This window comes from Otolemur garnettii, unplaced genomic scaffold, assembly GCF_000181295.1.
Source record: "Otolemur garnettii isolate 467f Iridium unplaced genomic scaffold, OtoGar3 scaffold00003, whole genome shotgun sequence".
NCBI lineage: Eukaryota > Metazoa > Chordata > Mammalia > Primates > Galagidae > Otolemur > Otolemur garnettii.
The window spans coordinates 43,333,334-43,342,487 of record NW_003852398.1 but is presented as its reverse complement, the minus strand read 5'-3'; the positions used below and the strand labels follow the sequence as shown (position 1 = coordinate 43,342,487).

At 48.2% G+C, this 9,154-nt stretch overlaps 1 long non-coding RNA gene and 1 pseudogene across 1 annotated transcript in view; one reads left to right on the top strand and one right to left on the bottom strand.

Annotated features, from left to right (window-relative positions):
* The window catches only part of LOC111727028, a 67,408-nt gene extending 58,309 nt beyond the window's left edge, over positions 1-9,099 (top strand). The window contains exon 3 of the long non-coding RNA XR_002774676.1: positions 8,535-9,099. This is a non-coding gene — a long non-coding RNA (uncharacterized LOC111727028). The remainder of the gene's footprint in view (positions 1-8,534) is intronic.
* Positions 320-1,393, bottom strand: LOC100956327 (annotated as a pseudogene).
* Positions 9,100-9,154: the final 55 nt, after the last annotated feature.

The following is a 9,154-nucleotide window of genomic DNA, read 5'->3' as shown; positions in this document are numbered from 1 at the left end:
GAGACAGAGTCTCACTATGTTGCCCTGGGTAGAGTGCTCTGAAGTCACAGCTCACAGCAACCTCAAATCTTGGGCTTAAGCCATTCTCTTGCCTCAGCCTCCCAAGTAGCTAGGACTACAGGTGCCTGACACAATGCCTGGCTATTTTTTTGTTGCAGTTGTCATTGTTTAGCTGGCTTGGGGCCAGGTTCGAACCCACCAGCCTGCGTGTAAGTGGCTGGAGCCATAACCACTGTGCTACAGGCACCAAGCCTTGAACTTCTTTTGAAACTAAAAATTAATGATTTTTAAAAATTTTCACTGCACACCTAAGATGCTCTCACAGTGACAAGGCTTCCATCAGACTCTCACAGTTCCCCTGTGTAAAATATTTCCCGTTCTGTTTCGATACTTTCATGGAGAGGTCAAGAATCAGTCTGAGAAACTCCCATGTGGAATCATCTGGAGACATGGAGCTTGGAACAGCTGTCAAATCATTAATCATGTAATCAAATGCTCTCCTTTCTTTGGCGTACCTCTGCGGTACTGGACTATAGGCTTCTGTTAGAGACTGATAGGAGTCTCCTTTAAGATTGTCTAAGACATCAGCACATGTTTTTTGCATGTATTTCTTACATTCATCATAACCATTTGGTCAGTCTCTAACATGGCGACCATCTTTGGTTTCAGTTTGACTACTGCACGTAAAATTCCCCCAGCTTTGCCTCCCAGAATCAATACATCTTTGCCAGTGTAATCTTCTTTGCCCATGATGGCCTGGTATATGAGAATAAGAATATTTACAGGGCGGCGCCTGTGGCTCAAAGTAGTAGGGTGCTGGCCCCATATGCTGGAGGTGGAGGGTTCAAGCCCAGCCCTAGCCAAAAACTGCAAAAAAAAAAAAGAATATTTACAAATTGTTTTGAGTGTAGAATTTTTAATGTTCTGATAAGGTGAATCTTCATCATACACCACTTCATCTATATCATATTCAACTAGGCGCCCATCAGTCATGGGCCTTGGTGGGCCAGTATTTGGCGAAGGCCCCTCTTCAAACCAAGAGTGGTCATGACTTCACCCACCCCTTTCTGTCCTGACTCGATTCTTTCATTCTTTCTTTGACTTTGTTCAAAAGACTGTTGATTTCTTCTTTGCTCTGTGCATCACTGTCGTAACACTGAAGGTCCAGCAGCGCCAGTCCACCTGGGTAAATTCTCAAATTGGCAAAGCTGACATTTTTGTTTGTCTAGGTTGCTAAATAACCATCATCTTGCCAGGTATGCACTGACTCCACTGTCCCCTGCTCCTGGAAGATGGCAGGAGGCCCTTTAGAATGGTCTCAACTGTCAGCTTTGGTGCCGAGCATGAAGTGGAGCATGTTGTGCCACGCTGGTACCATAGTGAGGGGAGGCCCTGTGTGGTGCCTAGGGGAGACTGGGGGACCATGCGGCATGTCGGGCTGCGGCCCCTTTTCATTCTTTTCTCTCTCAAAACAGTGTGCATATGTGTATGTGTATGGGTATGAATGTGCGTGTGTGCACGTGTGTGTGCCTGTGTGTATGTGTGCCTTTGTGCACATGTGCATGTGTATATGTATATGTGTGTGCGTTTGTGTGCGTGTATACCTCCTGAGAGGCCACACTGGGCTTACAGGAAGAGCCTCCTCACATCTCTGTCTCATCTGTTCCCATTAGTGCCGCTTTTGTCCTTGGAGCCATTCAGAGTAAGTCTATCCCTGCTCTATTCGTCAGTCCTTTGAACAGTTTTTCATGGCCGATTTGACTCCCCTGTACCTCCAGGGTTGCACTTCTCTGAAAATGCTCATTCATTTTATGTCTAAAAATGTGGTACCAGCTCAGCACCATAGCACAGTGGTTACGGTACCAGTCACATACACTGAGAGTGGTAGGTTCAAACCTGGCCTGGACCTGCTAAACAATGACAACTGCCACAAAAAATAGCCAGGCATTGTGGCAGGTGACTGTAGTCCCAGCCACTTGGAAAGCTGAGGCAAGAGAATTGCTTAAGCCCAAGAGTTTGAGGTTGCTATGAGCTGTGACACCATGGCACTCTACAGAGGGTGACATAGATTCTGTCTCAAAAAATAATAAATAAATAAAAATGTGGGCCCAATAATTTACCCATAGGGGTTGGCAAGAAAAGAGAGTGCCTCTCACACCTGCCCAGATACTGTGCATCTTAGTTGTGGCCACATGAGCATAGCAGCTCTCTGGACTCCCTCAGTCTGTTTGGTCTGTATTAGACTCAAGGTCTCCCTGCCTGCCCCCCACCGGCCCCCCACCCCCACTTTGGTCTTCTGGTTTCTTGACCCTGGTGCTGGGCCTCACATTGTCCCTATTGATTCTACCTCTTAGATCCTGCTTCTTTGGGCAGTCAGGAGGCTGTGACCTTTGGCTCCAGGAGGAGATCTGCCCTCTCCATTTGGAGGAAAGAAGTGAGGACTGTGTGGCCTCTGATTCCTGCTGGGTCCCAGGGTGGAGGAGTGGCTTCCTCCCAGGAGAAGAGGCACTGTCTGCCCTGTAAACAGCAGGTCAGCAGGAATGAGCCACACCACCAGAAGTAGGGGCTCCCGCCACTACAGGGGCTCTGTGAGCCCAACGGGCTAGGCCTTGCTGTAAGGCAGGCTCCAGAGCTACGCTGCAGCTGTCACCCCCTATGGAGGTACCCCCAAACCCCCATATTTGGACCCAGTTGCATCCTACTTCCCCAGCTTTGCCACTGGTCCCGAGCCAGGACATCTCCAGTTCCTTGGAGGGAGGGGGAAGCAAGAGGCTACAGACCCTCAGGTAGCCAAGTTCACGTTCATGCCCACTGATTACAGATGGGCAGTACTCTCGTTTGCCTTCATCTCCAGCTATGGACACATAGCCCTTCTCTTGGCTCTGAGACCTCCACAGAAGGGTATATAAGGTTGTAGCCAGGACCTTTATAGCCCAGTCCTGAGAAGATTATCTTTTTATTGCAACTTTGATTAATGATTGATCAAAAACTGATACTAGAAACACTGAAGAACAAACTTGCCCTAGAGATTAGGAAAGGTCTACATCTGCCAGGCTTGGAGGCCTGCCCACCTGCTCCCTCTAAGATCAAACCAGGACAAAGGTACACTGGCAGGCCCAGCCCTCAACAGACTCACATGTGCCCTCACACACATGGGAAAAGAGATTTCAATGTCCTTAAAATCCTTTTGAAATTAGGCTAAAATTTGCAAATAAATGGAGCAATAGACAGAACAAAAGGGCCTAAAGCCTTTTAATAGAATTCTTCATTCTTGTTTTGTTTCTATTAATGCCTATTACAAATTATCAGCTTAAAGAGAAATTTGAAGTGTGGGGAAGAGAGAAGTTTATATAAAGACCACCGCCTGGGCTTCCTATAGACCTCAAGTCCCAAAGGACATCTGAGATGTATCCAACACCAGGCAGGGGAAGGGCAGGGAATGCTGAACAAAGAGTCAGCCTTCCTGTTGTGGAAAGTGCCTTGGAGAGGGATTAGGCTGTACCTCAGGTGTGTTCTGGTAGTTTTGATAATGTCTAAGGCCATGACTGCCACAGTAGGGCACATAGACCCCATCAGAATCACCAAAGCACCCAAACCTACTGCCTGGGAGACTGAAGAAAGAGCCAGAAGTCTGCATTTGAACACCCTCCCCCAGCCCTGGCACCCAGGAAGCAAGGTGCTGGCTGGAACACTTTTCCTGCCCCTCAGCTCCTCCGTGGTGGCATGGGGCGTAGGGAGTGGAAAGTTGGCAGAGCTGCTTCTGAATTGAAACTGGAAAATGAAACTGGAAATCACAGCCTTGTGACCCCAAGTGTTGGAGTTTCTTTCCACAGGGAGATTCCCCTGGGGAGAAAGAAGGGAGTGGGGTAGGGCACATTAGGTGAAGACATGAGGCATCTAGTCTGCAGCCCAGCAGGGAGCAGCCCCAGCGCTGCATGGGCATGCCATAAGGCTGGCCAGCTGGGAGGGCTTTCTCTCTAGGAAAGGTGAATTTCACATTTACCTTGAAAAATGCTTTTCAGTGATAATTTGAGGGGGAGGGCTTGACTTCTCATTAATCTGGGCCACTTCATAGCAGCTGCCTTCACCCGTTGGCCTGCCAGAGTGCATGCTCAGGACTTCCATGAGAAAAGGAGGTACTTTCTGAAACAGTTGAAGTCAACCTGAGGATCAAAGATCAAACCCTAGATGCCTCTCTCCTCTTGCTCCCCTCTCCCTGCCACAAAGAGTTTGTGCTCACCCAGGCACAAACACTGTAAGCAGCTGCCAGCAAAGGCCCTGCTCTGGGCCAACTTTGGCAATACCCGCAGAGCAGCATTCATGGAAGCAGCAGACTTCCTGAAGGGACTGGAATGCAGGAGAGGGGGGCAGCGGGGGAGAGCCAAGAAACGGCCCCCACTGCTAGCTCCACCCTGTCCCTGCCTCCCCTGAAATGCCTCTTCCTTGGGAACAGCTGCCGGAGCCCCCCAATCTTACACATTCCTGCTTGGGTTGAGACTCCTGAAGTTGCACCCTCTCATAGCTCCTGTATTTTTCAGAGATCTGTGTGATTATTTGCCTGATGTCTGCCTCCACCATGAAACTCTGTGAGGCCTGGAACCGGGTCTGTGTTGTTCACTGTGTGTCTCTAGCGCCTGGAATAGTGCCTAGCACATGGCATGTACATACATGTTCACACGTGATGACAGGCTTGAAAAGCCTAAGAGAAGGAATAGGCTCCAGCAAGGGGTCTGCCTCTGGGCTGCACAGTGTCCAGACCCCACCTCGGCCCCTCTAAGCACCTTCCTTTGAGGATGCCGTGGGCACATGCCCCAGCTCTGCAGCCTGCAGAACCAAGGCCCCAGATGCAAGGTGCTTTGACTGTCCCTAGAGAGCTCAGGCAGTTTCTGAGGGCTGCAGGCTTGGCAGGGGGAGCTGCCAGGGGTAGAGGCAGTGTCTCCCATAGTATACTCTCCATGACCCTGGCCTTGTGCCCCTTGCCTGCATAGGTGGGCTTCACGTAGTGTTTTTCAGATTGTCAGAGGCACTGGGTTCATGGAAATAAAGAAAAGCCACTTTCGGGGCGGCACCACTCCTTATGGCTCAAAGGAGTAGGGTGCCAGTCCCATATGCTGGAGGTAGTGAGTTCAAACCTAGCCCCAGCCAAAAACTGTAAAAAAAAAAAAAAGAAAAGAAAAGAAAAGCCACTTTTAGCCCATGGGTCAGGGGGGAAACAAGCTGGGGTTGGGGCTGTAACTGTGATTTTTATTCTATTTTATTTTGAAACAGTAAATCAAGCTGTCACCCCGAGTAGAATGCTGTGGCATCATAGCTCACAGCAACCTCAAACGTTTGGGCTTAAGTGATTCTCTTGTCTCAGCCTCCCAAGTAGCTGAGACTACAGGCGCCTGCCACAATGCCAGCTATTTTATTTTTTTTGTTATTGTTGCAGTTGTCATTGTTTTAGCTGGCCGGGGCCAGGTACAAACCCACCAGCCTTGGTGTATGTGGCCAGTGCCCTACCTACCTGTGCTACAGGCGCCACCTATAATGGTGATTTTTAAAGCAAAGAGTGGGCAAATGAAAGACACTGGTGGATGGTCCTCAGGGAGATAGGAGCCAAGGAAGCAACTCCTACATCAAGCCCCACACCACCTCCTTTGGACTTCTCAGCTGGATATCAGACCTATTTTTGTGGTCACGCCATTAGAGGCAATGCAATAGTCACTAATAGGGCGGACTTTGGAACTGAGCTCTCTGGGGTAAAATCCCAGCTCTGTGATTCACAGACTGGGTGACGTTAAGCCAATTACTGAATCTCTCTTTGCCTTGTTTTCTTTTCTGTAAAATGGGAACAATTACAGTGAATTCTGTGTCCATTACACAGGCTACAGGCTAAGTTATTAGAAGCTATTATCACCTTAGCCAGAATTGTGAGGGCCCAACAAGATGGCAAATGTGAGCATAGCTCCCAGACTCGAAGGTGGTGTACAAATGTGAGGAATAGTGAATGTTATTTTGGAAATATTGACACAGCTTCTCTCCTACATTTTCTGGGGTGAGGCAACAGTTTTACTTACTTTATGTTAAGCTAGAAGAGGCACCACAGCGAGGTGAAAAATGAAACCACCAACCGTTTGAGCTCTAGGCTGCACCAAAGCAGTGTGGCCGGTGCAGATGGCAAGAGCCGGGCAAGCCCACTTCCTCTCTGCGTGGCATGTATCTCCCTCACGCTAGCCAGCTTCCCAAGACTGCAGGAAGTGGGGCCAGGAGCAGGCCCTCTAGGTATGTGGGGAGGCCTGGCCAGAGGGCGGCAGCTGCCAGGGGGAGGATGGAAGCCTTTGAGGTCCTTGCTAGGCCCTGGGGCCACCCATGGAATAGCCCCTGCCCGCTCCCTGTGTAGGCTGCCCAGGCCCCAGACAGCAAGTTGGATAGAAGGAGAGCTGAATCTTTTCTCAAAGGAAATGCAGTTGTGGTTTTGAGATGTTCATATTTCACATCTGTGGTTGGCGTTTCCCAGGGTTCTCAGAGGTGAAGGCAAGGTCAGCCCCATGTCGCCAAATAAGGTTCACAGTGACCTTAGCAACAGGCTTTGCTGCCCATTGGCTGCCACTGTTGCCGCCTGCTAATGCGGCCTCCCAGAGGCCAGCACTGAAGCTTCCACGTGTGCAGAGGTCCTGCTGCCTCCATCAGAAATTATTGCCCTGAAAAGTAGCTACAGATAGGTAGAGAGCTCTGGACAAAGGTAGACAAAGTGGGGGGCAGGGGCAGGACTGCCTGGGTGCCTGAGTTTCAGAGTCCAGCTAGGCATTGCCTCATGGACTGAGTCCTCATACTGTACCAGACCAGCCCCTGCAGCTTGATGCCTGGGCCCAGCTTGCAGATGAGCCCCCCATCCCTACTCCCCAGCTGTCAACTTGGGGCTGTACAATGATTACCATTTCCTAATTCTGCTTGTTTTAGTTCTCTTTGTTCTTCTTTTGTGCTAGGCACTCACCTAAACTCCTACACAGCCTATCTTTTCACTCCTTCAACAACCTATGAGCTAGCTAGACCCATTTTACAGGTGCAGAAACTGACACTAAGGGAAGTCAGGTAACAGGTCCAAGATTGCACCTCTAGTAATCAGGGAAGGCACAATTTAAACCCAGTTGAAACAGGCCCAGATTTCATGCTATTAACCACTGCACTATACTGCAAGACACTCAATGTCTCTGCAGCTTGGGGTCTTCATTTTGTGACATGACATGGGATGATAATATACCAGAGTGTTAGGGCAAGGATTGCATGGAGTGACTTTTGTGCATACCTGGCATTGGTGGGCTTGGCACTCCCAAGGCACGCTCCACAAGCAGTTTGCACGTTCCTCTCCCATGGAGTGTGTTGCTGAAACATTGAGGTTTGTGGACCGGACTTCTCCTTATGCTTCATATTTGGTTTCTACTTCCTCTTTCTCATCCTCCTCCTACCCCCACCCGGCTGCAAGGTAGGGAGGCCAGAGAGGAGCCTCCTACCAAGGGGCCACGGCCTATGGACAGCAGAGGAACAGGCTGGCTGGGCTGGAAGGGACAAGGTTCTGAAGACAGAAGGTGGGGGGACACAATATAAGGGCACACACACCTCATTTCCTTTACCTAGACAACTGATGTTGCAGCATTGCTTCTTTGAGAAACATTTTCAGGATTAAAAAATCTATAAATGACCCAGTGAAGATGAGAATGCATATACCCTACAACTCAGGAGTCCCACTCCTCAGAATCTTCTTTCACCACACTTTTACCCACGAGCACTGGAATATCCACATAGCACCAGAAAGAGTCCATGTGTCCATCAGCAGTAGAGATTACAAATAAATTGTGAGCATTTCTGCAGTGAATATGAATGAAATACAGTGACTTGTAAATAACTGTAATATTGGAATATTGGATAATAGTACTGAATGGCTCATTACAACATAGTAAGCAAAATACAAAAGAATACATGCAGTACAATACCTTTTATAAAAAGTTTAACGGGAGGGGGATTGGAGGGATCACTTCTGTGGTTTATCTTACAAGGGTACAAGTGAATCTTTCTAAGAGTAGAATATAAACATTTTAACACAATAACTAAGAAAATGACATGAAGGCTATGTTAACCAGTTTGATGGAAGCGTTTCAGATTGTGTGTGAAAACACCACACTGTACCCCAGAAGTGCATTAATGTACATAGTTACCATTCAATAAAAAAGAAAAAAAAAGTTTAACAACTGCCAAAATTGGACTATATTGTTAAGGATACATGCAGGGGAAGTAAAACTATGAAAAGCACAGAAGTCATCACAAATGTCAATGTAGTCACGACCACAGGGGAAGGTAGGTTGTGATTAGTAGGGGAACATGGGGGTCTTTGGAGGTGCTAACACTGTTTTATCTTTTAACCTGGGTGATGGTTATGTAGAGATTTGCTTTATGGTTATTTGTTAAACTGAACGTAGGTTTTGTGTATTTTTCAGCATAGTTATTATGTCACAATAAAAATAAAAAGTGTATGTATGTATGTGAATCTGTTATAGTGTTGAACAGTGCCATGAACAGACGGGGCCACAGAATAAGCTCTACCTCCACGCCTTGCCTCTTTTGGAACAGTGCTCAAGAATGCCACACTGCTTGCTGAACCACACCTGTTAACTGCAGATTGAGAAGCCTTGGAGAGAAAAGAAGATAAAGGCCATTGTGGAATTTAGGATTGCGGGACATCCTTTGACATGACACTACAGCCAAGGAGGATCAACCAGTGGATGTGCAAACAGGAGCTGGAAGAAACCATGGGCAAAGCCTGTCTGGTCTTCTGGGGGCTTGGATGGATAGAAGGATATATGCAAATGACCCTCCCTGGACCCCCCACTTGCACTATATAGTACTGATGTGGCTGCAGCTCCTGTCCCAGGGTCCTCCCTTCAGGGATACCCATATTTGTTGATCATCTGCCATTTGCCTACCTGGTCCCTGCAGAGTAAAAAGAAGAAAATAGCCTTCAGCAGTGGCTGACACAGGAGCCCACTCGATACACAATAAGGAGTCCAGGGACACAGGATGATGCGACTCCCTCCCCTAGGGGACTGGTGTTCCCTAAGCATAAGGACAAGTTTTATTTCTTTTTTTTTTTTTTTTTTTTTGAGACAGAGCCTCAAGC